The sequence below is a fragment of the Zingiber officinale genome, chromosome 2B (genome assembly GCF_018446385.1).
Source record: "Zingiber officinale cultivar Zhangliang chromosome 2B, Zo_v1.1, whole genome shotgun sequence".
In the NCBI taxonomy this organism is placed as follows: Eukaryota; Viridiplantae; Streptophyta; class Magnoliopsida; order Zingiberales; family Zingiberaceae; genus Zingiber; species Zingiber officinale.
In genome coordinates this window covers 87,956,110-87,983,911 of record NC_055989.1, presented here as the reverse complement: position 1 = coordinate 87,983,911, position 27,802 = coordinate 87,956,110, and the positions used below count along the sequence as shown (strand labels likewise).

The 27,802-nt window shown below is 38.3% G+C and overlaps 1 pseudogene; it reads right to left on the bottom strand.

The window, feature by feature from the left end:
* Positions 1-19,201, bottom strand: part of LOC122048431 — a 68,025-nt pseudogene extending 48,824 nt beyond the window's left edge.
* Between the last annotated feature and the right edge of the window lie 8,601 nt (positions 19,202-27,802).

Here is a 27,802-nt window from a genome sequence, read left to right as displayed (position 1 = left end):
TAAAGCAACTGTGGATGCTTGGTCTTGCTGTTCTCCTGCAATCATGTACGAAAATAGTAAAAACAGATAACCAACACGACTAGCTCAATCAGGACAGTGCGATACAAAATAAAATTCATTAACGTCTATTCAAAGCCTGACTATCAGGAGAATGCATCAAAGTTGATCGACCTTCCAAATTATTTTAAACGCCAAAGAAATTCAGCTAGTCGACCATGACAAATACCACTTTCCGAGAGTTCAATAGGTCAGGCCGGTAAAGCGCATCACTTTAGGGTTCGGGCAAAAGTAGAAATACATCTTCGAAGAGAAAGCTCAACAAATTCAGTAAGAAGAAAAGGCAAAAGTATCCTCGATCGTGCTATACAAACAGGTAGCAAAAATCGGATAGCCAAACAAACAATACATCACGATAGATCGGAGAACTTACGATCTTAACCGCGACGATCTCAAACATGTAAACGTGCATCGCTACAACACCCGTAAGCAGATCGTAAGTGAATAATAAAAAAGGAAAACAAACGAACAAACCACAGAAGAAAGATCTCGATTTGCCCACCGAGAAAGATCTCTCCGAAGGATCCGCTCCCAATCTTGCGCCCTAGCTTGTACTTCCCGCCGACGATCCGATCCATGGCCTACTTGTCCTTTGTTAGTCCCAGAAGAGCATCCAATAACTGGGCTGCAACAGGATCGAAGATTTCACGAGACAGATCTCCAACTATGGGCATCGCGGTGTTGCTGGCGCGGGCGAAGCCGAAGCTCCCCGAGCTTCCCCTTTTCCTGCCCGGGATGATCGTGATTGTGAAGAACCCCAAGAACCCTTTCCACATGTATAGTGGGATCGTGCAGAGGGTCACCGACGGGAAGGCCGGTGTGCTCTTCGAAGGGGGGAATTGCATCTATCATTTATGCTGCGGTTTTGCTTAGGACCGGAGCAGGTGGTTTTGATCCTGATCGGGAGAGGCAGGTACGCTAGAAGGAGAAGAGGGAGATGAGGGGCTGAGAGAGATGGCCGGAGGAAAGTGGTGGTGCCGTAGCGACGATATAGGTTTAGGGCTAAGTATGGGTGGACGGCGCGATATAGATTTAGGTTTGGAGGGAAGAGTGAAGTGTTGCAAATTTCGGCTAGGTATGGGTGGAAAAATTAAATTATTTTATTTTATCATAGACATCAGATTTTAAGAACCGCTGTTAAAATCGGTGTCTATTAACGAAAAAAAAGACGCTCATAGACATCGCCTAAAAAACCGATGTCTATGAGAGAAAATTTGCGCTCATAGACACCGGTTTTTGGAAAAATCGATGTAAAATACTCAAAGACATCGGTTTTTGCTTAAAACTGTTGTTGTTCCACCGATGTCTATGAGGGTTTTTGTTGTAGTGCAAGAAGTGTAACGGAAACGTGGTGGTATTTCTTGTACTATACGTAGATGATATTTTGTTAATTGGCAACAATGTCAAGGTATTATCAGATGTAAGGGTATGGTTGTCCAAACAATTTGATATGAAGGACTTAGGAGATTGTGCACACATTCTTGGGATCAAAGTTATAAGGGATCGCAAGAAAAGAATGTTGTGTCTGTCCCAAGCTTCATATATAGATACAATCCTTGCTCATTTTAGCATGCAGGATTCCAAAAAGGGTTTCTTACCTTTTAGGCATGGAGTAGCTCTATCTAAAGAGATGTCTCCGAAGACATCAAAGGAGATAGAGGACATGAGAGCAGCTCCTTATGCTTCAGCTGTAGGAAGTCTAATGTATGCAATGCTATGTACGAGACCTGATATCTGTTTTGCCGTGGGCATGGTTAGCAGATATGTGACAGATTCGCTTTATCAGTAAAGCATATATTAAAGTACCTGAGAAGGACTAGAGATTATATGCTAGTTTACCAAGCAGACGATTTGCTTCCTCTGGGTTACACGGGTTCAGATTTCCAATCAGATAGGGACAACAGTAAGTCTACATCAGGCTGTGTGTTTACTTTAGGAGGAGGAGTCATTGCATGGAGGAGTGTTAAGCAGAAATGCGTTTCAGACTCAACCATGGAAGCTGAGTATGTAGCAGTCTCTGAGGCAGCTGAAGAAGCAGTATGGCTCAGGAACTTTCTAATGGACTTAGATGTGATTCCTGGTTTGCCCAAAATCATCACAATTTATTGTGATAATAGCGGTGCAATTGCAAACTCGAAGGAACTACGAGCCCATAAGGCAAGTAAACATATAGAGCGCAAGTACCACCTGATACGAGATATCGTGAAGCGAGGAGAAGTTGTCATCGCCAAGATTGCATTAGCAGATAACCTGGCAGATCCTTTCACTAAGGCCCTTCCAGCAAAAGCTTTCGATCGACATGTGGAGGGAATGGGAATCAGATGTATGGCAGAAGATATGGCAGCTTAGTCATTAGTATAAGTGGGAGATTGTTAGAGTGTATACTGAAAGCCTAAGCTTTTGTAAATATTTATTTTGAATAAAGAATCACATTTGGTCAAATTGTCTACATTTAGTTGTAGTTGTTCAATTAATTTATATTGTAGATAACATAGTATGTGGTGCCACATACAGAAGATGACGTTATCAATACCTTATAAATTATAAACAGTAGCTTACGACCAAAATGGAAAGGAACAAACCATTGGAAGGTCGTAGTGTAATTAGGAATTAGTTTATCTTGACTATATAATTACACTAGTACACTTAAAGTGTATTGAGTAGGACCATTAGAGGTCGTTTCTTTTATACTGACTTTATAAAGAAACAAATACCTTAGTTATTATGGAAGTGTGTGCTCTTAATCCTAATATAATAACAAGCACATATATTTGATATTTATTTCTTTAATTTATCAATGGGTGAGATTTAGTTCGATGAATCAATAAGCCCGATAAGTTGGAAAATGATATCACTTATAGTGTGTGTTGTTGATTATAGAAGGGAACTGTGTCCTAGTAATCTAGGTTGATAATGTCCCCAAGATGAGCTCATAAAGATTGTCATGTTAAACCCTGCAAGTGGACTTAGTCCGACATGACGATAAGGTTGAGTGGTACTATTCTTGGATGAAGATATTAATTAAATGAGTTGTCAGTAACTCACTTAATTAGTGGGCATTTGACATCTTAAACACAGGGAGACTAACACACTCATAATAAGAAGGAGCCCAAAAATATAATTTGGGATTGGTGCGGTAGTTCAATAATAGTTCTCTAGTGGAATGAATTATTATTGATAAAATTAAGTTGTGTGTTCGGGGCGAACACGGGATGCTTAATTTTATCGGGAGACCAAAATCAATTCCTCCTCTCGGTCCCTATCGTAGCCTCTTATTTATAGAGTACTATACCCACCTATACCCACCTTCGTACCCATGATATAGGTGCCAGCCAAGCTAGCTTGTGGTTCAAGCTAGGGCCGGCCAAGCCTTGGTTCATGGGTGGCCGGCCCTAGCTTGAACCCAAGCTTAGGTGGCCGACCTCCATTAAATTTAAAAGAATTTTAATTTTAAAATTTTCTTATGTGGAAGATATAATTTATTGGAGAGAATTAAAATTAAAATATCTCTTCTACAAAAGATTAAGAAAAGAGATTAGATCTCTTTCCTTATTTGTAGATAGGAAAGATATTTTATTTTTTCTCTATGTAAATTATTCATATGTTGAAAAATTAAAATTATAGAAATTTCTTTTTATCAACCATGAAGGGATTTTAAAGGGAAATTTTATTTTTAAAATTTTCGAAGACAAATAAGGAATTTTTAATTGTTGATTAAAAATTATCTTATTTGCTCTCCATGGGATGGTCGGTCATATACAATTGATTAGGAAATTTTATTTAATTTTTCTTAATTAATTGTTATCAAGGAAAGTTAAGGAAATTTTATTATAATTAAATTTCCTTATTTACCAAAGCTAAGGAATATAAAAGAGGGGGTTGGGGTGCCTTCATGAGACACAACCTCTATTATTCTCTCCCTCTTTTTCCTTGGTGTTGTGGCCGGCCATCTTCTTTCCCTCTCTTCCTCTTTGTGGTGGCCGAAACTCTTCATTGCTTGGAGCTTTTGTGGTGGCCGGATACTACTTGGAGAAGAAGAAGAAGAAGGAGAGAAAGCTTTCATCCTTTGGAGTTTGGTTGGTGTTTTTTCTTCATCCTTGGTGAAGCTTTTGTTTTGGCCGAACCTAGCAAGGAGGAGAAGAAGGTGCTTTGGTGGTTTCTCATCTCGGAAGATCGTTGCCCACACAACGTCCGAGGTTAGAAGAGGAATACGATAGAAGATCAAGAGGTCTTTCTAAAAGGTATAACTAGTATTTTTCCTTTCCGCATCATACTAGTTATTTTTGGAAATAATATCAAATACAAGAGGCATGCGATTCTAGTATTTCGAATTTGTTTTCGATGTTGTGTTCTTTGTTTTTTTTTCTTTTCCTTGTGATTTGATTGTTCCTTTTGGTTAACCTAAAGTTATTTTAGGAAATTAAATATTAGCTTTCCTTAAAAGGTTTTGTCTAGTCGGTGGTGGTTGCTCCCATATCCAAGAAGGCCATGTGCCTCACCACGTCGGTACTGGAAACCAATTTTGGAAATTAATATTTAATGAAATTAATAACCTAGGTGATTTGGATCGAACGTGTTAAGTTCCGCAGGAGATCCAAGTCAAAACCTAAAAGAACAAATAGATTAAATTTGGATCAAACGTGTTAAGTTCCGCAGGCGATCCAAGTTTAATTTAAAAGAACACATGGTAGCTAGGAAAAGGTTCAGACCTTTGTACAAAATTTTTGTACAGTGGAACCATTAGGTTTTCCGAGTAGCAACCAACAAGTAATTCTCGTTTGCTTAATAGGGTGGTATTTCATGTCATCATCAAGTTATAGCTCCATCGACAATACGAAATTTGAACATGTATCATGCAGAGACTGCGGATGAAGAACATTGGTATGTGTTTCTAGATCGACCAAAAATCTCGGAAGGAGGTATTATGGATGTGGTCAACATGGCTGGCAAAAGTGGGTGGTAGCCGATACTTTGTCTGATAAAGATAGCAGTGAAAGATGTCATGGAAGGTTAGGAAGAATAGAGTCAGGGTTAGGAAGTGAAGATATTGCTTCTCGTGGACATATTCTAGGAAATTGGAATGTACCATCAGTGGTCTGGATATTAGTTATAGTGAATTTGACTCTTTTGGCCATATACCTTATTACTCTGTTAGTTCGGTCTTGTTAATTAGTGTTGAGTAATGTTATTATTGTAATATGATAGATTAAATGTTTGTAAGAACCAGCTGAAGGCTAATTGGTTTATTAGTTTAGGTGGTTAATTAATGTTGACTAATGTTGGTGTTGTAATGTGATAGGATAATTAGTTTTTAGTTAAGATGGATGATGCGGAACATGTTATATAATGGTTTGAACATTTTGTAATGATTTATTTTGCGTTGTTCTTCTTCGGGACTTAGTTCTCATCTCTGATACTTCTTTAGCCAAGCAAGAATGTGAAATTATATGGCAGTATTATGTGTTATGTTAAATCCAAGCAAGAATAGTTATATCTCCTTCCAAAACTTAAAGACGGTTAGTTGATGGTTTGGTCGCAATTACATGACTTCAGTTTTTTTTTTCTTTTTTGGACTTTGTTAAAAAACTTCAACAGAGGCAATGAAAAATAAAAACGTCCTTGATTTGTTTGTTCAAGGAACAGGCAGTAATGATGGCCGCTGGGACGGCGACGAGCGCAAGGCTGACGCGCCACCCCCACCTGCTCTTTATCTTGTTGGTGTCGTAATCGATCAGGTTTGTGACGACGATGCCGATTGTGATTATTAGCTGGAAGCCGATGTTGAGCATGCCGCGGAGTTGCTAGATTCCAATTCAAAGGGGTACGTGAGGTTCCAGATTCCATTGTTCTAGAACATGATTTGTTTCACGATAAAAGTCAAATTGAAGGCAAAGAAGGCTTAGAATCAAATTCGGTAGAGAAAAAATTGCAGACATTTAATGCCAATGCAGCTGATGATAGTGGTTGTACAAGTGGGTTTTCAACACATTACTTATGTTCTATTTGTAATGAAATTCTTATATAATCATTATGGGTTTAGCCACATTAATAAATGAGGTTTAGACTGCCTAACTTATGTGAAGTTCATTGTTGTAATAGAACTATGATTTGATTCCAGAATCTCAAGTAGAGTTGATGCTCAACAACTTGTGTAACAATTGATAACTACTGAAATAGTTATCAAGATCCATTACATGGCCTTATAAACTTTAGAGAATAAGCATCAATTATCATAAAAATCTGCTCAATCAAAACAAAACTTCAAATCATATTTCTCAAAAAAAAAATTTCGTCTCCAGTAACCAACAAAAAAAAGGGTGAATCACAAAGTAAAGTCTCTTTACTGAGTTCCTTAGAAACAAAATAAGAGAGAATGTAAGCAGAAAGTAAAGTCTCTCAGAGCTTATGCTTAGTCTCCAGATCAGTCTTCAAATCATTTTTCACCATCAGAATGTACAAGGGAATCATGCTTGCCATTCTCCATGTTGTTGAGCTCTTCTACACTCACCGTTGGGCCCTCGATGACCTGCAAGCAAATCAGTGAAAACCAAATCATCTTAGCATGATGGATCATCAAATAATTATAGAGAAATTAACTAAAAAAAGGTGGGAACCACCAACTTGATAGTTTTGACTGTTTTAGTTGTTGTAGTTTTATCTTTGCAATGTCCAAGCGTGACCAAAGACTTTATCATTTCTTCATCAATTTCAATTGATCCAGTTAATTTGTTATCCAGAGAATTTTGTTATTAGTTAGAAGATATCCAATTGAGAGGAATGCCCAAGCTAAAAGAGAAACAACCATTCTTGGTAGCTGAAAATGCTGTGTGCCAACATGCAAAAGAATGGAATTTAAATTCTCATAGTTGTAAGGAATGCCTTTGTCTGCATTCTAGTGAAATTTCATCTTAGTGATGGCTGGAACCTCTTGCCTCTCAATCAGAAATTGCTCTCACTTCATAGTTATAGAATAACATAAGTAATTGATAGGAAGAAGATCCATGATATTAATATCCATCCATGTGATATTTTGAGTTTATTTTTTGTGCCAAACATGAAAATAGATTCCATAAGAAACTCACTGGGGATGGAATGTCATTCATGTAAACCAAAATGGCAAAAAGGAATAGCACAAAAAATGATAGAGAGAATCCTCCTATTAACTTTCAATATTATCTGTGACAACATAGCAGTGTACTGGCAACATCTCAAGAAAATAACCTAATTTACTAATGATAGATGAAGTGAATCGCACTACTTAATATTATACAAACGCTATTAACAATTTGGACAAATTATAGGGACTAACCTTTGCTTTAACATCATATTTTAAGAAAAGCATATTATGTTGTTCATTGGTTGGTTGTCACAGAATGAATCACCTGAAATAGTATCCAACAAAGAACCCTATAAATAGTAAATAGAGAAATTTGACTACAACAAAGTATATAAAGCAAAAGTTATCTCATAGATACCGAGCAACAATCCTCTATCACTTAAAACATAATAAATCATACCTTTTGCAACTGATTTCTTCACAATTTGTTCAATCTTAGATTGTTTCCTCTTTGTGGGTGGACGACCTCGAGATCGTACTTTTAATGGAGAGAGTATTGTTGTTGAACTCGATGTAGATGCTTCTTTCAATTGGTCCACCCTTGAATGATCTATCTGAATATCAATCAATTTTTCCTTCGCATCTTTTAAGATTTCAACCAAAACAGAACAACTGCCGTCATTATTTGTCCCAAGTTGTTTAACCTCTTGTATCAATGGAGTAAGAATATTATACTGATGTCTTTCTCCATCACAAACATATGCATCATAAATATTAGTGATACTTTGATAACCACGCTTAATATCTTTGCGCCATCGATCCATAATATAATTCATAGGAACCTCAATCACCTTCATTCGTATCAATACAGAGATCACATGTCTACATAAAATTCCCTTAAACTCAAAAAGATGGCATAGACACTTAACTTGACAATCTAACTCAGTATAGGGTCTCCATTTTTTTCCAACAAAGTTTCTACCACTTCAAATATAAAAAGCAACCCCTTCTTGCCTTACTAGTGAGGTATTGCAAAATATCAACCCTCTTATCTCATCTTGGAACAACTTAAATAAGTTGTTAGTGTAGAAACTTTGAAATTGTCTTTCAATAGGATAACCAGTAATTACTGGTATCATAGAATTAAAAGAACCAAAATCCAAATGTTTTTCTTTTTCAATCTTCTTCTTCAGAGCATTATCATACTATTCAACAAATTGCTTCAAAGAAGTTTTGGAATGAACATATTCATCAAAAAAAAACATTCATACTTTCACTCCTTTGAGATGTGGGCATACCTGCCCAAAACATATCTTTGACGTACACAAGTATCCATCTATTCCGTTGTTCATACAAAAATTTCAACCAGTCATTGTTCTCCAAATTAAAATCCTCAATCATTTTCATCCATCTCTCATCACATTCATCAATAGTAAGCGAGTTGTAAATAATATTATTCAATTATTTCTTTATCATTTTATATTAAGCATGACCACCTAACTTTGCTGGTAATTTTTTCATTATATTCCAAAGACACAAACGATGATGAGAATTTGGAAATATCTCTTCAATAGCAATTGTCATGGCGTGGCACTGGTCTGTGATTATGGCCTTTGGAGCATGCCCAAGCATACATGTCAGCCAAGATTTGAACAGCCATATGAATATTTCTGAATCTCCTCTTGATAATAATCCACATCCAAGCAAAATGGATTGACAATGATGATTCACCCCGACAAAAGGAGCAAATGGCATGTCATAACTATTAGTTAAATAAGTTGTATCAAAAGTCACGACGTCAGAAAAGTAATTATATGTAGCCATACATCTTGCATCTGCCCATAAAACATTTCTTATTCGAGACTCTTCATCTAAATCAAGCACATAAAAGAAGTTTGAGTTCCGACTTTGCATGCGGCAAAAATAATTACTCAAGGCTTCAGCATCTCCATCCCCTAACCTCAACCTTCTAGCTTCTGAAATATAATTCCTACACTTTCTCTCATCAAATGACAAATTCTCATAGCCTCCAGCCTCAACTACCAATAAATGAAAACTTTTACTTAAAGTTATTCCTGCTTGATCATTTAATTCAAGTTTCCTCTTTGTAGTTGAATCTAATAATTTATTACATCTAAAATGCCATGACTTTCCCGAGCTCAAGACATGATTACGTTCAAGAGATACACTACTTATCACAAAGTTATCATCATTCTGAATAACAACAGTAATCTTAGCTTTGCAATTCGTCTTAGTAGAAGGTCTAGGGTACAAAGCATTTTTTGCTTGAGATACTGTTTTACCACTTTTGGCACATCCAAAATAAAAATATTTTTGCTTTCCATCATCTCCCTTCTTACCACCTAATTTGGAAATACCGAAACCAACATTCTGAGCATAGGATTTATAAAAATTACGAACTTCATGTTCAGATAAAAAAGTCATTCCAATCTTAGGAATCATGACTTCATTTAAACTAGATGGAGATAGGTCTTGATGCACATTCTCATTGTTATCATTTACCTCATTTGAATCACTTTTTCCATGTTCCATGACTATTTTTCACCTACATTTATTCAAAATAGAAGGCAAGTAAGTATTCAACTACATTTTTTTATAAAAAAAATAGAAATCAGATTCAAAAAGTGAAGTATCCAAATAAAAAGCAAGGAATTCTCTTCCATAAAAGAATGAAGGAGGGAGTTGAAATCAAATAAGGAAAAGAGTCTTATTCAAAGGAGAACCCCGACAACTCAATCCTAGATCTTCTAGTTCATCTGTAAAGTGACACTGAGGACAATGGTAAAAGAGGCCTCTCCCAAACATTATCGTCTCTCCATCGCTCTCCCTCCCCAACTACTGTAAAACCACACACAAAAGATTATTATTCAGTCTGCCAGAGTTACCTGCTTTGGAAGTCCACAGTCTAGTCTTGTTTGTAAGGAGAGTCAAACCCAGCAGTTACCCTGGGGTGAGCCAAGCAACAAAATAGAAGAAAACTGAGTAAAATTAAGATCAAAACCGAAGAAAGTTGATTTGGACAAAAAAAAATCACAAAAATTATAAAATCAGCTAAGTAATTCCTCATACTTGGATTCAGGACAGATTTAGGGCAGGGGAGGGCTGGGGGAAGAATCCAGGTTGGCTTGGCCGAGCGTTCGAGATGGGCGCGGAGAGCGGAGAGCGGAGAGCGGAGAGCGGAGAGCGGAGAGCGAAGAGCGAAGAGAGGGTGTTTGATGGGGCGCAAAGAGTGGAGAGATTCTATGGGTGGCGAGAGCGAAGAGATTTAGGGTTTAGGGAGGCGGAGAGAAATGTGACGGCGAGATGGAGCAGAGGCGGAGAGAAAAAGACTAAAGGGAAAAGTGGCTTTTTTATTTGATGATGAAGTGGAAATATCCACGCAGGAAGCCACTTGGGTCGAGATGGGAGTTCGAGACATATATCATTTCTCTTCAATGAAACAGAATTACTCTTTTAATGAAGTCGTTGTTTCAAAATAGTCTTTTGTTTATTACTTGTTTTTTTCGATAGTGTTGAAATAATAAATTTAATTGAAAATAATAATAAACTCAATCGATTAAAAATAATTCTAATCGATTGATAATTGACGTAATCACGAGTTTAAAGTTGTTTATCGATTAACTTTTTTAATCATTTCTATTAAAAATTTTAGACTCGGCAATCGATTGCTTGACTAAAGTAATCGATTGAATCATCATAATTTTACTTAAAATTAGGTTAACCAGTGACGATTTTCGTTGTTCTTCGTATTCTTCATGAAAACACGAAAAACTAAAAAAACAAGTCTATCCTAGCTTTCTCTTATATGATTTTTGATGATTAAAAAAATTATATTATACTAGGAAACTTAATCTAGCATACAAACAACAAATCGATGAAAAATTTAAACTTTATTACCATGAAAACGACAAAATAGAAACTTGTCTTTGATTCCAATTGATAGTTCTTGTAAAACTTAAACCGCATGGATTTTAAGAACCGTATAAGAATTCACATATAGGAAGTTCTGAAATTTGTTTCATTAATTAAACATGACATAAGAAAAAATAAATACATAAACATAATAGACAAGGAACCAGATTAAAGAGTCATATTCTTGTCTTTAGCGTCGTCAGCTTGATTTCTATGGAAGAAGATGCAGCGGAAAGGAAGGTCTTTCAAGAGGCTTAAGGGATGACGACTGTTGGTTAGTCCTAGGAAAATCGTACCGGTTCCACTGTACAAAAATTTTTGTACAAGTGTCAAACCTTTTCTTAAATAACCTATTGTGTTCTTTAGAAGTTAAATTAGGAATCGCAGACAGAACTTAACATCATTGATTCTAAATTTAACTTATCTGTTCTTATTGATTTAGATTTGAATCGCAAGCGGAACTTAACACTATTGATTCAAATCCACCTATGTTATTAATTCCATTAAATGTTAATTTCCAAAATTGGCTTCCAGGACTACATGGCGAGGCACATGACCTTCTTGGATATGGGAGCAACCACCACCGCCTAGACAAAGCCTTTTAAGAAAAGCTAATATTTAATTTCCTTAAATAACTCTAGGTTAACTAAAAAGAACAATCGAACCACAAATTCAAAAATAAAGAAAACACAAACTCGAAAAATAAATTCGAAAAACCAGATCTAATGCCTCTTGTGTTTGGAATTCATACAAAGAAAAATAAACTAGCATGATGCGGGAAATAAATACTTGTAATACATTTCTTTGTGAACTTTAATGACCTCTTGATCTTCTACCGTATTCCTCTTCTAACCTCAGACGTTGTGTGGGTAACGATCTTCCGAGATGAGAACCACCAATCACCTTCTTCTTCCTTCTAGGTTTCGGCCACCAAGAGTCCTTCTTGATGGATAGGTTCGGCCACCACCAATGCCCAAGGGATGCTAGAGACTAGGCTTCCTTTCTCTCCTTCTTCTCCTTGCTTAATCCGGCCACCAAAGCAACTCCACCAATGAAGAGGTTTTGGCCACAAGAAAGGGAAGAAAGAAAGAGGAGGGGCCGGCCACACCCAAGGAGAAAAAGAGAGGAGAAAAATAGAATAGAGGTTATCACCCATGAAGGCACCTCTTCCCCTTCTTTTATATTCCTTGGTCTTGGCAAATAAAGAAATTTTAATAAAAACTTCCTTAATTCCTTTGCCATGAAAAATAAAATTTAATTGATTTAAAAATCAATTTCCTTTTCTCAAACTATATGGCCGACCACTATTCTAATCCCAATCAAGGAAAATTTAATTCACACAAGAATTAAAACTTCCTAATTTGTTTCCGGAAATTTATAAAAAATTTCTCCAATAATTTTTCCCTTCATGGTGGTTTGTAAAAAGGAAATTTTATAAATTAAAAATTTTCTTTTAAACATGTGGATGATTTCCAAAAAGGAAAGTTATCTCTAAAAATTAAAATCTCCTTTTAATCTACAAATAAGGAAAGATATCAAATCTTTTCTTAATCTTTTGTAGAAACTAATAAAAGAGAATATTTAATTTTTAAACTCTCTTTTAAATCATGAACATGGTTAAAAAAGGAAAGTTTTCTCAAAATTAAAATCTACCTTTCAATCTACAAATAAGGAAAGATTTCAAATCTTTTCTTAATCTTTTATAGAAAGCTATAAAAGGAAAGATTTAAATTTTAAACTTTCTTTTAAAATCATGGAATCCACATAAGAAAATTTTAAATTTTAAAATTACTTTTTACTTTAATAGGGTCGGCCACCTAAGCTTGGGTTCAAGCTAGGGCCGGCCACCTCATGAACCCATGAACCATGCCTTTGGCCGGCCCTAGCTTGGACTCCAAGCTAGCTTGGTCAGACCCTATAGGATGGGTAAGAAGGTGGGTATAGGTGAGTATAATACTCTATAATTAAGAGGCTACGATAGGGACCGAGAGGAGGAATTGATTTTGGCCTCCCGATGAAATTAAGCATCCCGTGTTCACCCCGAACACATAACTTAATTTCATCAATAATAATTCATTCCACTAAAGAACTATTATTGAACTACCGCACCAATCTCAAATTACATTTTGGGCTCCTTATTATGAGTGTGTTAGTCTCTCTGTGTTTAAGATATCGAATGTCCATTAATTCAAATGAGTTACTGACAACTCACTTAATTAATATCTAGTTCCAAGAGTAGTACCACTCAACTTTATCGTCATGTCGAACTAAGTCCACCTGCAGGGTTTAACATGACAATTCTTATGAGCTCCTCTTGGGGACATCATCAACCTAACTCTCTAGGACACAGTTTCCTTCTATAATCAACAATATACACTATAAGTAATATTATTTCTTAACTTATCGGGCCTATTGATTTATCGAACTAAATCTCACCCATTGATAAATTAAAGAAATAGATATTAAATATATGTGTTTGTTATTATATTAGAATTAAGAGCACACACTTCCATAATAACTAAGATCTAGTTCTTTTACTAAGTCAGTACAAAAAGAACTTATCTAAATGGTCCTACTCAATATACTTAGAGTGTATCAGTGTAATTTATTAGTCAAGATAAACTAATACTTAATTACACTACAACTATTCTAATGGTTTGTTCCTTTCCATCTTAATCGCGAGCAACTATTTATAATTTATAAAGAACCGACAACATGATCTTCTGAGTATGACACCACACTCCATGTTATCTACTAAATAAATTAATTGAACAATTACATTTAACAAATAAATACAGATATTGACCAATGTGATTCTTTTATTTTAAAAATAAATATTTATAAAAGCTAGGTTTTTAGTATACACTCCAACAGACGACATCATAAAGCTTCTTGTCAATAGGGAACAAGAAACTATGTTAAGATTTCACCTTAAACTCTTAGGGGCCAACCTTATATAGTGGACATCTATTATCAGCTCATAGATAATAATAGATGCGGGACTATAAGTTCATATATATACTGAACATCTATTATTATATGCGAGACTATAAGTCCATATATATACCGAACATCTAACTCATCTAAGGGGTAGAGAAAATGCTCCTAGGAACCCAAAATCTATTGGTGCTCCTTAGATGCTCTAGGTACTCACTAGGGATGAATTCCCTAGATACCTTCCTAATGACCTTGTTAGGCTTCTTAGAAGCCTTAGTCACCTTCTCTAGGTCAACTCTAGGGATAACTTCCCTTGTGACCTTCTTAGTGACTTTATTAGTCTTCTTATAAGTCTTAGTCACTTTTGTCGTTGCAAAGATACTCCTAGGGATAACTTCCCTTGTATCCTTGACTTGACCCCTAGACCTAGAGTTTGTCCCATAGCTATATGGAACCCTATGGTAAGAATTTACATCCTTCTTAGCCTTAGGTTTGTATCCCAAATCTCTTTGGTCATTGGATGACTTTTGCACTCCTAGACCTAGGTTATGTTCATTTTTCCCTTTTAGGATATTTTCCATCCTTTTTAAGGTCTTTTTCATTTTATCAAGTCTTGACCTCAAGACTTGATTTTCTTTCTATAAATCCCTAGATTTAGATTTTTCATTTTGTCCTTGAGCATTTATATTTCTAAGCTTATAACTACGGTCCTTAGTGTTCTTACCTAGGTTTTTATCAACCTTCCTACCCTTTCTAGGCTTATAACTGTAGGATCGTTGCGGCCGGCTAGAAGGGGGGTTGGATAGCCTGTAAAACTCAAAAACAAACCAAACCTTCTCGAACTCTTAGACTGACACTTGCATAAAATAAGAGAAATAAATAAAAGCATAAAAGTAAAAGGCACACCGAGATTTACTTGGTTACAATCAGGAAGGTTGTTAATCCAAGAAAGCGTAGCACTAGTATCTCCTTCAGGCGGAGAAGCCTTTTACAGCAATGAAGCGCACAACAGAAGCTTAAAACAGAAAAGCGTACAAGTGTAGAAAGAATGCTTGAGTTCTCAGTTGAATTTGAAGCTTTTGGACCAAGGCTATATTTATAGCCTTGGTCGGGGCGCCTGGAAGGGTTCCGGGCGCCCTGGGGGGGGATAAATTTTATCCCCCAACGTTCAGATCGAGTTAAAGCTCGATCTGGTCAATATTCAAGGTCCGGGCGCCCGGAAGTGTTCCGGGCGCCCCGGAGGGCTCTGGGCGCCCCAGAGCCCAAAGTCAACAGACGTTGACTTTTTCGTGCGGGACCTCTTCTCTGGTTCAGTCCCGCCTCGGTCCGGTTCTTCCGCTCAGGATCCACTCGCTTGGGTGATCTCGGCAATCCGGAAAAGGGCTCACCCGAACCCAACTTCCGGTCTTCTCGAGCGTGCTTCTCGTCCCTCGGAATTGCCAGGTCGTCGACCTTCTCGCTAGCTGCGTCTCTTGCTCCCCAAGCAATCTTCCACCCCGGCTTTCATCCCTCGGAACCACCGCGCGCTTCCTTCTCGCCCGCCGGTGTACTCTTCCGCAGCGCCTCGTCCCTCGGAGGCACAGCGTGCCGTCCTTCTCACTAGCTGCGTCTTCCGCTCGGCTACCTGTGCTCCTAAGCTCCTGCACACTTAGACACAATGTTAGAAACAACGCAGGACCTAACTTAACTTGTTGATCACACCAAAACAACCTTGGGGTTCCAACAATAACTACGATCCTTAGTGTTCTTGCTTAGGTTTTTATTTACCTTCCTACCCCTAGGTGTGGTAGTTTTAGCATGAAAACCCATTTGATTTTCATTAATGTTATCATGCCTCCTATTCTTATGGTAAATAGCATTAAAATGATATAACATAGAATTAGCATATTTTTTACCATGATTTAAGGGAATAGGCTTAACAAATGATACCTTGGGTTTTACCTTGGAAGCTCCCCCTTGACTTGTGCTTCCTCCTTTAGCTTTGACCGCTTTCTTCCCCTTTGGACATTGGCTCCGGTAATGTTATTTTTTAATACACAAGAAGCACACAATGTGCTCCTTGCTCTTCTTTTTTGTGGAGACGATCTCGTTGGGCTTCTCCTTACCCTTAGGTGTCACTTGACCCTTCTTCTTGGCCAATTTAGGACACTTACTCTTATAGTGCCTCTTTTCCCTACACTTAAAGCAAATGATATGATCTTTATTGTTAACAATCGAAATTGTTATACCTTTGCTTGTAGCGGTGGTATCTTCTCCTTTTGATTAAGATGTAGAGACTTCTTCTTGATCCGACAATGATGATCCTCCAATTGATTTGTCTTGACTTTTGGAGGTGGAAGCTTCTTCATCTTCATCCCTTCTTGATCCGGAGATGGAGGCTTCTTCTCTTCTTCATCCTCTTGTACATAAAATAAGGAATATGCTCCCTCATTGCTCTTTTTGTTGCACTCCTTTAAGGATGAAGCTTCTAGAATCTCTTCTTCCGATGTTGAGCATCTCTCAACCTCGAAATCCTCCTCCGCTTTGTCTTGCTCCAATGAGTTACCCTCTTTGGATTTGTCTTGATTTGGTCAGTGAAAGGTTCTTCATGAAGCTTGGCCAATTTGCTCCATAGTTCTTTGGCATATTTAAATTCTTCAATTTGCTCCAAGATGTTGCTCGACAATAGATTGACCAATAGTTTGGTCACTTTATCATTGGCCTCACATATTTGGATTTGCTCTTGACTCCACTTGCTCCTCTTGAGAATTTTGCCCTTTGAATTTGTTGGAGCTTCAAAGCCTTCCATTAGAGCAAATCATTGCTCTATCTCTATCATAAAAAAATTTTCGATCCTTGATTTCCAAGAATCGAAGCTTGTGGATGCGAATGTTGGAGACACCCTTGTGTAGAATTCAACTCTATCTTGGAATTCCATCTTGAAGTTGAGCTATTGATGAATTCTTTGACTTAATGAATTTTGCTCCAACTTCTTCACCCTCTAGCCTTGTTGCCCCTTCCGGCGATGATTCCAATGAAGAGCGACCTTGCTCTGATACCACTTGTTAGGGTCGAAATGTCCTAGAGGAGGGGGGATGAATAGCTCGTCGTGCTTCTCGTAGCTTGCTTCTTGGTGATGATATGCAGCGGAAAATACTCAAAGCAAGCTCTAATACTAATAACGTAGATTTACTTAGTATCCACCTCAAGAAGAGGTGACTAATCCAAGGATTCACACAACACTCACTCCACTAATAAAATACTCCTTCTCGGCATACAACTCAAAACAAGAAGAAATACAAACACAAACCTTACAAGGTTTACAACACTTATGCTCTCTTCTTGTTTGGGAATGCCTCTTGATACTTGGGAATGCAACTGCACTTCACTCCAAGACCCTTCAAGAATTGGCGTGTGTCACTAAGCTCGGTGGAGAAAAATCACTGAGAGTGGAGTCGAAAAGCTACGGAGGAAAACGCTCGCCAACGGCTATAACCTGCGCAACGATCGGACCCCAATCGATTGAATGGTTCTCAATCGATTAGGGAGACTTTGAATTGATCAGTCGATCAATTCAGAGCGCCAATCAATTCAGGCTTTCTCGCGATCGCACAAGAAATCCAGCCTTTCCCCAATCGATCGGCCGATCGATTGGAGGTTCCCAATCGATCGGCTGATCGATTGGGAAAGCTTCTGTGTGCGCGACATAAGCTCCCAATCGATCGACCGATCGATTGGGCCATCTTTCTTTATAACACACCTCCAATTAATCAACTGATCGATTGGACTTTGGTTCAATCGATCGATTGATTGATTGATTGAACCACCTTTAACTTGCCTAAAACCAAGTCCAAGGTCTCCAATTCCAACATCCGATCAACCGTAATCTGTTGGAATATCATGCCTAGCATCCGGTCACCCTTGACCTACTAGGGCTTCTTCATCAAGTGACCAGTCAATCCCTTTGACCCACTTGGATTTCAACCAGATGTCCGGTCACCCTTGACCCATCTGGATTTCCTCGTGCCAAGTATTCGGTCAACCCTTTAACATATTTGGACTTTCCAAAATCAGATGTCCAGTCAACCTTGATCCATCTGGATTTCCATGTGTCTGGCTTCACTCACCAGGTTTTTCCATCTGTCTATCTTCACTCACTAGGACTTCCCATTTCTCTAGCTTCACTCACCAGGACTTTCATCTAGCTTCACTCACTAGAGTTTTCACCTGGCTTCACTCATCAGGATTTTCCCACTGCCTGACTTCACTCACCGGGACTTTCACCTGTCTGGCTTCACTCACCAGGACTTTCATCTAGCTTCATTGACTAGATCTTTCACCTGCCTTCACTCACCAGGATTTCCAACTGCCTAACCTCCAGTTAGGATGTTTCCAGTCAAGTATCCAGTTAACTCTTTGACCTACTTGACTTTTTTTCACATCTAACTGGTCAACCTTGACCAGAGAGGAATTGTATCAACAATCTTCTCAAACAGACGATTGTATCTACAATCTCCATGCATGTATTGTCAAACATCGAAACTCAAACATCAAAACTCAAATTTGAGCTAACTCAAACTTAGTCAACCAGATTAACCTTGACCAAAACATATTGCACAACAACTAAATATATATATATATATATATATACACTGAACATTTATTATTATTATATAGATAATAATATATATTAGACTATAGACTTTACACATATAAAATCTATATTCAACAATTGAAATCCAATAAACTTAAGTTACCTCATTTTAATGAGTTCGGTTTGTACTCATATGCACAATTTACAATTAAATCCATAAAATAAGGATAATTATATTCAACAGGAACTGCTACGGAAATGGTAGGAGGAGCTGTCTTGCCCGACGACGACAGAGCTCCACTGGAGTGGGATGCCTCAGAAGGAGTCGCGGGTGGTGTGGCAGCCAGGGAAGGAGGCGGTGGGGAGTGGGGACTCACGGCTCTTGGTGAGGCAGATGACGGCGGCGTCATCAAGGCAGCGGGCGCCGAGGTACACATTGGCGGCGAGGTAGAGCTCGTTGGCGGAGAAGGCGACGTCATACTCGTCGATGACAATCTTGGCGTCGTTGTTCAGGCGCACCACGATGCCACGGAGGAGAAGCTGATGAAGCGGTGAAGCTCCGGCGGGAGGAAGTCGCGGTACGCCGTTCTGAGGAAGAGGATCGTGGCCAAAACAGAGCCTATCGAGCTCCAATCCCAAGCCATGCTCTGGCAACTCCTCAATTCTCCACTCGATCTCTGAGGTCGATCGAGGAGGCAGCGTAAATTTATAGGGAATCCGATCAACATAGATAATTACTAAAAACAATGAAGAAATCGGCAGGGGCGGCGACGTATCTAGTTGCCGACTCTGATTGATTTCGGAAGATGGCGGCCACTGGATACGAATTAAATATTTTAAAATATTTATATGAATTAAATATTTTTCAAGCGGAATCTTAAAACTCACGGACAATTTCAATTTGTTTATTGGGTTGTCAATTTAAATTGGGCCCTTGTCAAATAATTCAAATGGATTATTCATTTAAAAAAATTAGCCTAATCGGGTCAATCAAATCTGCCCGTTGTGGATTTGAATTCGTCCGTGAGGTGAGAAGAAAATAATAAATAAATAAATAAAAATGAAAGTTGAATATTTAATACTATCGTGGGCTATAGTTTGTAATTCAAATGAAAAAAAAAATCTACTTTTTAGATTTTTTTTATTATTTTTTTTTGATGGATTCGTGTACAATCCATTTGGATGGATTGAGTTAAAGATTTTTCAACCGGATGATAAATTGTCTCATTCTGTTTCATCCTGAAGATGATGGGTTTTTCAATTCGTCTCCAATGGTAAATCACGAAAGCGCAGGATTAAGTCATTGTTAATAATTCTCAGGGTGCGTTTGATTCAAGTCATCATATATAACTTTAGTTATGTGATTATCAGGTAATAGGTTATAGGGAATAAAACATAACCAAATGTTGTTTGGTTCAACTTAGGTAATGTAACAAAAACTTATTTGTTTGAAGGTTTTAATGAATACCCTAGTTTAATATTTTACCGTATTATCCTCAGTTATAAAATCAACTATACATATTATTATTATTATTATTATTTATTTATTTTTATTTTTTTTAATATTTTTTTACTTTTCTTTTTCTGGTATATTTTTTCACTTTTTTATGTGTTTTTTTATTTTTTAATGTTTTTATATTTTTATATTATTTATATTTATATTTTTTTTTATTTTTTTACATTTTTAAATTTTAATTTTTATTTATTTATTTTATTTTTAAATTTTTTTTAAAATTTTAAATTTTTTTTAAATTTTTATAAATTTTTTTAACATTTTTAAAAAATTTATTTTTTACTTTAAAATTTTATTTTTTTAAATTATTTATTTAAATAAATAAATAAATTTTTAAATTTTTTAAAACATTTTTTATTTTTTTACATTTTTTCTCTTTTTTTCATATTTTTTCTTATCGGAGGGTATTTTTGGTAAAAAAAATTCGTTAACCCCGGAATCAACAAAAATCTTAGTTTTCTGAGGTTTTCCGATTCCGGGTTGCATGATCCTTTTGCTGACGTGTCGGGCATGGAACATTACTTGAGAATCATCGAATACCTAAACCAAACAAGGTTTTTGTTGATAACCTTAGATGGATAACTAAGGTTATCAAGAATAACCTCAAACCAAACGCATCCTCATAGTCTTTGTCATCCCTATAAGACCGTCAAAGCTGAATCGGTATTCTACTCGTGAAGATAAACTTATAAATTTTTTTCCGTCCATTGATATTTCGCTGCATTAACACCTGACTCAACATACCGCAATGAAGGATCCAACTGCGATACTATGAGAATCCTATTACGTCTGTAATGATTCAAATATTAGAAATGAATAATTTAAAAGGTAACTTTTTTAATACAATGTATTTTAAATTTAAGAAAAGACTGAATATCTATTATAAAGAAAATATTTTCTGGAGAGTATTTCGCTTTCAATGTCGGTCACACAGGCAACTTCCTTGCACTGTTCAGGTTGTCTCGTAGCTTTGACCATTGGGCTGTTGGCCACGAGGAAACAGAATGGAGATGGAAGAGAAGGAGAAGCGAAAGAGAGAATGAGCAGTGAAAGAAGTCTATTCAAATAGTAGACTAATTATTTGATAATTATAGAGAATTGGTCTAATAAGCATCTTCGTTCTCATTCCTAATCATTAATATACAGAGGGAGACATCATGTCCTTGTTAGCTAGTTGGTGATTTTTCAGAATTTTTAGAATACATCAACCCACGTGGGTTGCGGGTCCAACGGTCTCGTGACGGGTTCTGATTGGTTTAGTTGAGAAAAATTTCTAAAACTTGAAATTAAAATGGAAATTCAATACTGAACTGATAATTCAAACTTAAAATTATATATATATTTTGACGTGGAGTAAGCGCGGATGATACGAGACTTTCGAAGCCGGGTCAAAGTCCAGGAATGGTTCTATATAACAGTCAAAGTTATGATCAGGGTCAATATGATTGATCGTCTTGGTCGAGTGGCCATTTGAGCATACTCTTAGTCTGGTTAGATCATGAGTCTCTCAATATTGATGAAGCCTCAAGCTAAGTTAGTATTATTCAGAGCAAAGTCCTCTTTGTTACTTGGGATAACATGATTACCTACTCCGACTGAGTGATCCAGTTAGTCAGACTATACTATCGATCGGACATACTGGTCACTTGTTCTAACCGGATTCTTTGGCCAAACGGAGAGGCCGAGTGAAGATTAAGTTCCTGATATTATTCCTCAATCCGACCTGACTGTTCTTGTGAGCGACAACCAATCAGACTACAGAAGAGACTCAGTCGATTGCCAACTAAGCATATTAAGATCCCATATTCAACGACCCAACATTACTTCTTGTTGTTTTGTGCAATAGCTGTAAGAGAATCAAGGGATTGTTCTTTGTGCCAGCTGTACGACGGAAGCTTCTATGCAAATTCATTTCGAGAAAGGTGTCAGAGCATCATTATAGTCTATCCTTTTTTAACAATGCCTCAAGATTTATGTACAGAGGAACAATAACACTATAAAAGGGGGCCTCCATATGTAGACATAGATATGCGCACACACACAAACGCTACGTATACATGGTTCATTTACTACTATTCATTGCCTTCCATTTGAGCATTCACTAATTTGAAAGTCGGAGTGTTTATGTTGGAGACCCCTTCCTTGACCTGATTGCTAACGTCATCGTCAATCAAAATCAGAGGCATCTGCCCAATGTGTCATCTTCTCTGCTTTTAGAGAGGATCAAATTTGACGTCATCTGTGGGAATCTTTACCTGCATCTAAAACATGAAGATGAACGAGACTAGACGACTCACTATAGTAATTTTGTCGCAAGAAGATTTGAAACTGTTAATAGTCGCCCGAGCGACTAGATTGGTGTAACAACAACAAGCAATGACTAGGTGTCCTCTTCCCAATGACCTGGCTATATTTGTGGTCGGCCCTTAGGCAAAGTGCGAGACCTGAGTAGAAGGTTAGATCGAGTTCCAACCAATTCATCCTTCCCCGACTGCCTTCCCGCAAGCACCTATGCATCCAACCTATGACGCCCTCGAGGGTCCCAGCCGGTGAAAATCCGACAACATCTCCCATGTACCGGTGACAATATGAATCTGGAAATCATAGCCCTCAGGGCCTCACAATCCTCAGCCAACACGGTCAGAACATATACCATAAAGTAAATAAAACATTCCACGCAGTTTAATAAGGATAGCCTCCGGCTGACAACATAATAGGAAAAGAAGTGAAACGGTATTAAAACATTGCAGATATATATAATACCTACTCCACTACAATGAGAAAAAACCAACCCACCTAGAAAATCTTCGCAGCGGAAAACGAGGGTAGCATACCCAAAACTCGATATAAAAATCTATGGGTGTAAGAACTACACATCACTAGTTTATAGTGTTGGAACCCGTGGTTGTTTTGATGTGATCAACCAAGTTATGTTAGGTCCTGCTTGTTATTTGATCCCTGTGTCTAAGTGTGCAGGAGTTTAAGAGTGCAAGAAGTCGAGCGGAAGATGCAGCAAGCAAAAAGGACGGCACGGGAAGGGAGCCGACGGACTCGGTGCGTCTGAAGGACGAGAAAACCGCGGAAGAGTACACCGGTAGACGAGAAGAACGTGCGCGGTGTTTGAGGGATGAGAAGTTGGGTCGGAAGCTTGCTCGAGGAGAAGGTCGAAAATTGGGTTCGGGTGAGCCCCATTTCGGTTGGCCGCAATCACCCATGTATTCGGAGCCTCGGAAGAAGAGAACAAATCAAAAGGAGCTGGAAAACCTAGCTGGAGGCGCCTTCAACAAAGTGTTGAAGGCGCCTGCGCTGACTGCAGTCTTGGAGGCACCTTCATTGCCTTGAAGGCGCCATCAACCTTGTCCAGGGCGCCTTCAAGGCCATTGAAGGTGCCTTCGACCTAGTCTAGATGACTGTTGCGAGTTCGGATAGAGTTTTATCCGTTGACTCGGCTGGAGGCACCCTCAACCTTGTTGGAGGCCCCCTCAAGGCTCGAGATAAGTTTTCCAGGAGCTATATAAAGACCCCTAGAGCTAGGAAATTATTCATTCAATTCGGTATCAACTTCCTAACAACTGTTTGAGCTTCTAGTGTGTAAAAGACTTCTCCGCCTTCAGAGAATGAGACTTTTCTAGTGCGCTTTTCAACCGCCTTGAATTAACAACATTCTTGGTTGTAACCAAGTCAAAACGCTGAGTCTTCTTTCTTTATATTTTATTTTATTGTTGCTATTATTTTTGAGTTGAAAGTTTTGAGGAGGGTATTTTTTTTTTACAGACAATTCACCCCTCCCCTCTTGCCGACCCCGCTGCACCAACAAGTGGTATCAGGGCCCGACCGCCTCAGAAGGACTAACCGTCGACTGAAGCACAAAGATCAAGAAGATGGACGAAACAATCATACTGTTGGTGCAAGTTGCACCAGAATCAAACCTAAGTTTTGATGTTGTCAAAGGTTCAAGTTAAGTCTTGTTATGATCTAACAAGTTGACTGAGTGTGCAGGATGTTTACTCAACCACGAAAGACCTAGTTGGAGGCTAGACAGGAGAAATCTTAGCAGATCGTGGAACCCAGGTGCAAGTCCGAGTAGGTTGAGGAGACCCGAAGCTTGGCAGTGTGATCGAGAGGTCTGGAGGACCGAAGATCAAGAGAAAAGTCCTGGGGAGCTAATCAAGGCTGAGTGAAAAGTCCAAACTAGATCTGGAGGATCAAAGTTTGACAGGTAGGTTGAGGTAAACAAACTGGAGGAGCGACAGTGAGATCGGGTTCCCGAAGGGAACAACCTTAGGTCGTTGATCCAACTGAAGAAACTGGGAAGGTTTCCAAGTTGAGATCAAGACAGTTCTACTGTCTTTCATATTACTCTTGCATTATAATATTGTTGTTCTAACATCTATGTTGCAGGAGATTTTTGTCTAATACTGTTTTACAGGTGCGGCTGGATCGGTCGACCGAACCGTAGGATCGGTCGACCGAACAAGGCAGAATCAAAGCAGTATTCAGGTCAGATCAGATCACAGCCCAAGTCTGATCAAACAATGATCGGTCGACCGAACTCTGGTGACTCAGCACATACCAACTCACGACCATCGATCAGAAGCAAAATGGAAAGGAGCGGATCGGTCGACCGAACCGGAGGACCGGTCGACCGATCCAATCAGCATTAAATACTGAATTAAAAGAAGATCTCAGCTAATTGTGACGAACAAGGAAAAGATCCTGTTCAGTCGACCGAAAGACGTGATCGGTCGACCGAACCCTTAATGAGCAATTAATTCCGAAGATCGAGCCAGCGTCAGACTCCGACCAGAAGGAAGGGAGCGGGTTCAGTCGACCGAACAGAGGGATCGGTCGACCGAACGTCCAAGGCACCTATAAAAGGAGCTCGAAGTCAGAGGCTGAAAATTTACTTTCTGATTAACTCAAGTGCTATTCTCCAAGCTGCTCGTGCTATAAGTCTTCATCAACTCTGCGAGCCACTTCGTACGATAGTGTCGACCAAGCTTCGACCTTCAACTACTATTGTCGGTATATCTTATTTTTGTACTGCACTTAATTTTCTGCAAGATAGTAGGAGTGTTACTATCTTACACTTTTGTATCTGTACGATCTACTTCTTTCCGAGAATCTCGGAAAGAAGGATTATAGTGTTTTGCCCATCGGTGCGGTCAAGAACCGCGGGCCTTCGAGTAGAAGTCGAGCTAGACTCTGAACGAAGTAAACAACTTTGTCCTCTTTCTTATTTTCCACTGCACGATTCTGATTAAAAAGAAAAAGAAAAAGTTTTAAAAGAGCGATATTCACTCCCCCTCTATCGCTTGCTCCGATCCATCAATTGGTATCAGAGCCTCGTTAGCTCTGAATTTCTTAATCGTTTTTCAAAGCATTTTAAAACTATTTTTTTCTTTTAGAATATTTTTTTATTCTTTATTCTTCAAGCACTACTAATCCCAAGGCAAAAGTCTTGGAAATATTTTGTCTTTTAATTTTTTTCTTGCAAGGACGTTGAACTCGTATCAAGAAGGTTACAGTACGGTTCGACCTCCACTATTCAAAGGAGAGAATTTCAGTTATTGGAAGAATAGAATGGAGTGCTACTTGAAGTCTGATATCGAGCTCTGGTTCACAATCTTGAAAGGTTACACTCTCCCGACGAAAGATGGAACAACATTATAACCAGAAGAATGGACTCCCCAAATGATCAAAAAGGCACAACTGAACTACATGGCGATCAACACCATTCAGTGTGGACTCACCATTCAGCACTGTGAGGTAGACTGGCTCCCAACGGTACACACCCAACTCGGGGGGTTAGGCAATTCCATTTGCCATCTGGTCAGGAAAGCTACTAGAGGGACCAATCGAAGGTAGAAGTAGTAGGACTTCCGACGCTTGTTGGACGAGAGTATTTTATCAAAAAAGATAGCGCTCACTTGGGCCTAAAAAATGAAGACGCTTTGCTCAGACTTCTTTGGATAATAAAAATAATGAAAAATTCAGGGGTGTAGTGGGATTTGGTATAGATGGAACAATATTATAACCCCGCATAGTACCTGATGGAATTAGGGGATAACTGTTGTAAGGGGATATAAAAGTAATTACAAACATCGATGAAAAATGGATGCAAGAGGAAACGTAGGTCAGTGAAAAAATGGTCCTTGAAGAGAGTGATGTAGCCAGTAGGAGGAAGGTTTGGACGATTATAACCGATCAAGATTACGGATGACAATGGGTCGAGTTCGGGCAAGATTCTATATCCTCCGTCTCCATATCCATCGGGTATAGGATATCCGATGGGTATACCCATATCCATTAAAGGATCAGATATCTTCCATAGTTATAATTTTTCTTCTTTCTATCCAACTATTATCATTCAACAAAAATATATTAAAATTAATATCCTATTAAATATATATATATATATAATTAAAAAAATAGATTAAACATCTATATAGTCTCCTCCTAATATCAACAAAAATAGTAAGTTGATTTTGGAAAAAGAAAATTTTCTTTAATATATGTATATATATTATTTAATTGGGTATTCGGGTCAGATATCGAGTATTGATAGTCCCTCCATACCCTCCTCCATTCGGGTCGGATATCGGATCCTCCATCAAGTTCGGGTGAAATTATCATCCCTAGTTGGGATTATGATATGGTAATCAAAAGGGATGTGGTAACTAAGGCTCATTTGGTCTACCTCCTTGCCGTTGAAATCAAAGGTAGTGGAGGTGTGTGTACCAAAGCCTATGGACAACAATAGGAGTGGAAACCATGAGAAAAAGGAGAAAGATGAACAAAGGAAGGAAAGAAAAGGAACTTACGATGAAAGCAAAGGATTCGAAGAATCGTCGGCGGTAGTGAGTAGAAAACAAAGATGAAGAAGATGGAGAGAAAAATGCGAGAATGACAAAGTGGCGTCAAAATGTGAACCTTAAAAAACCTACTGATGATCTTTGATAGTCACCCAATCAAGGATACAGATGATAGAGATTTACTTTGGATTGTTGAATTTGAACCACTAGGGGTCACATCAAATTTCAACCATTGTCTGTCACATCAAATATTCTTTTTACAGGCGTGCAACATGCGGTAGCAAGCTACAAGCCGCATTTATGAGGGATGTGAAATAATAAGCAAAGTTATGATGAGAAGGTGTGCTCATCATACTTAGCATTAATGACAAGTGATGTGCCCTATTTCCAAGGCACCAGAGTGACATCAACTTGGGTTGAGCGACGATACAGAAAATGAGCATCTGGTAGGGAAACAAGGGACCGCAAAAATACCAGAAGTTAAGTATGACATCATCTTGAGCCGAATGGTGGAGGGATGGTTGAACGTCTGATCAGAAGAGGCACAAGCGACACAAATGTCTAGTTAGTCGGGCATACAGTCTCCTTTGACTAGACTTGAAGGGGAGGCTTATGATACGTCGGATGATGTGGGGCCCCCGAAGTCAGGTTAAAGTCTAGGAGGGGGTCTGACATGGCAATCAAAGTCAAGGTCAGGGCGAGTACAATCGGTCATCTCGGTCGAGTGGTCATCCGAGCAAACTCTTGGTCCGATCAGATCCCGAGTCCCTCAGTATTGATGAAGCCTCGAGGTAAGCCAATACCATTCAAAGCAAAGTCCTCTTTGTCATTTGGGATAACATGATTACCTACTCTGGCTGAGTGATCTAGCCGGTCGGACTATAATGTCGATCAGACATACTGGCCACTTGTTCCGA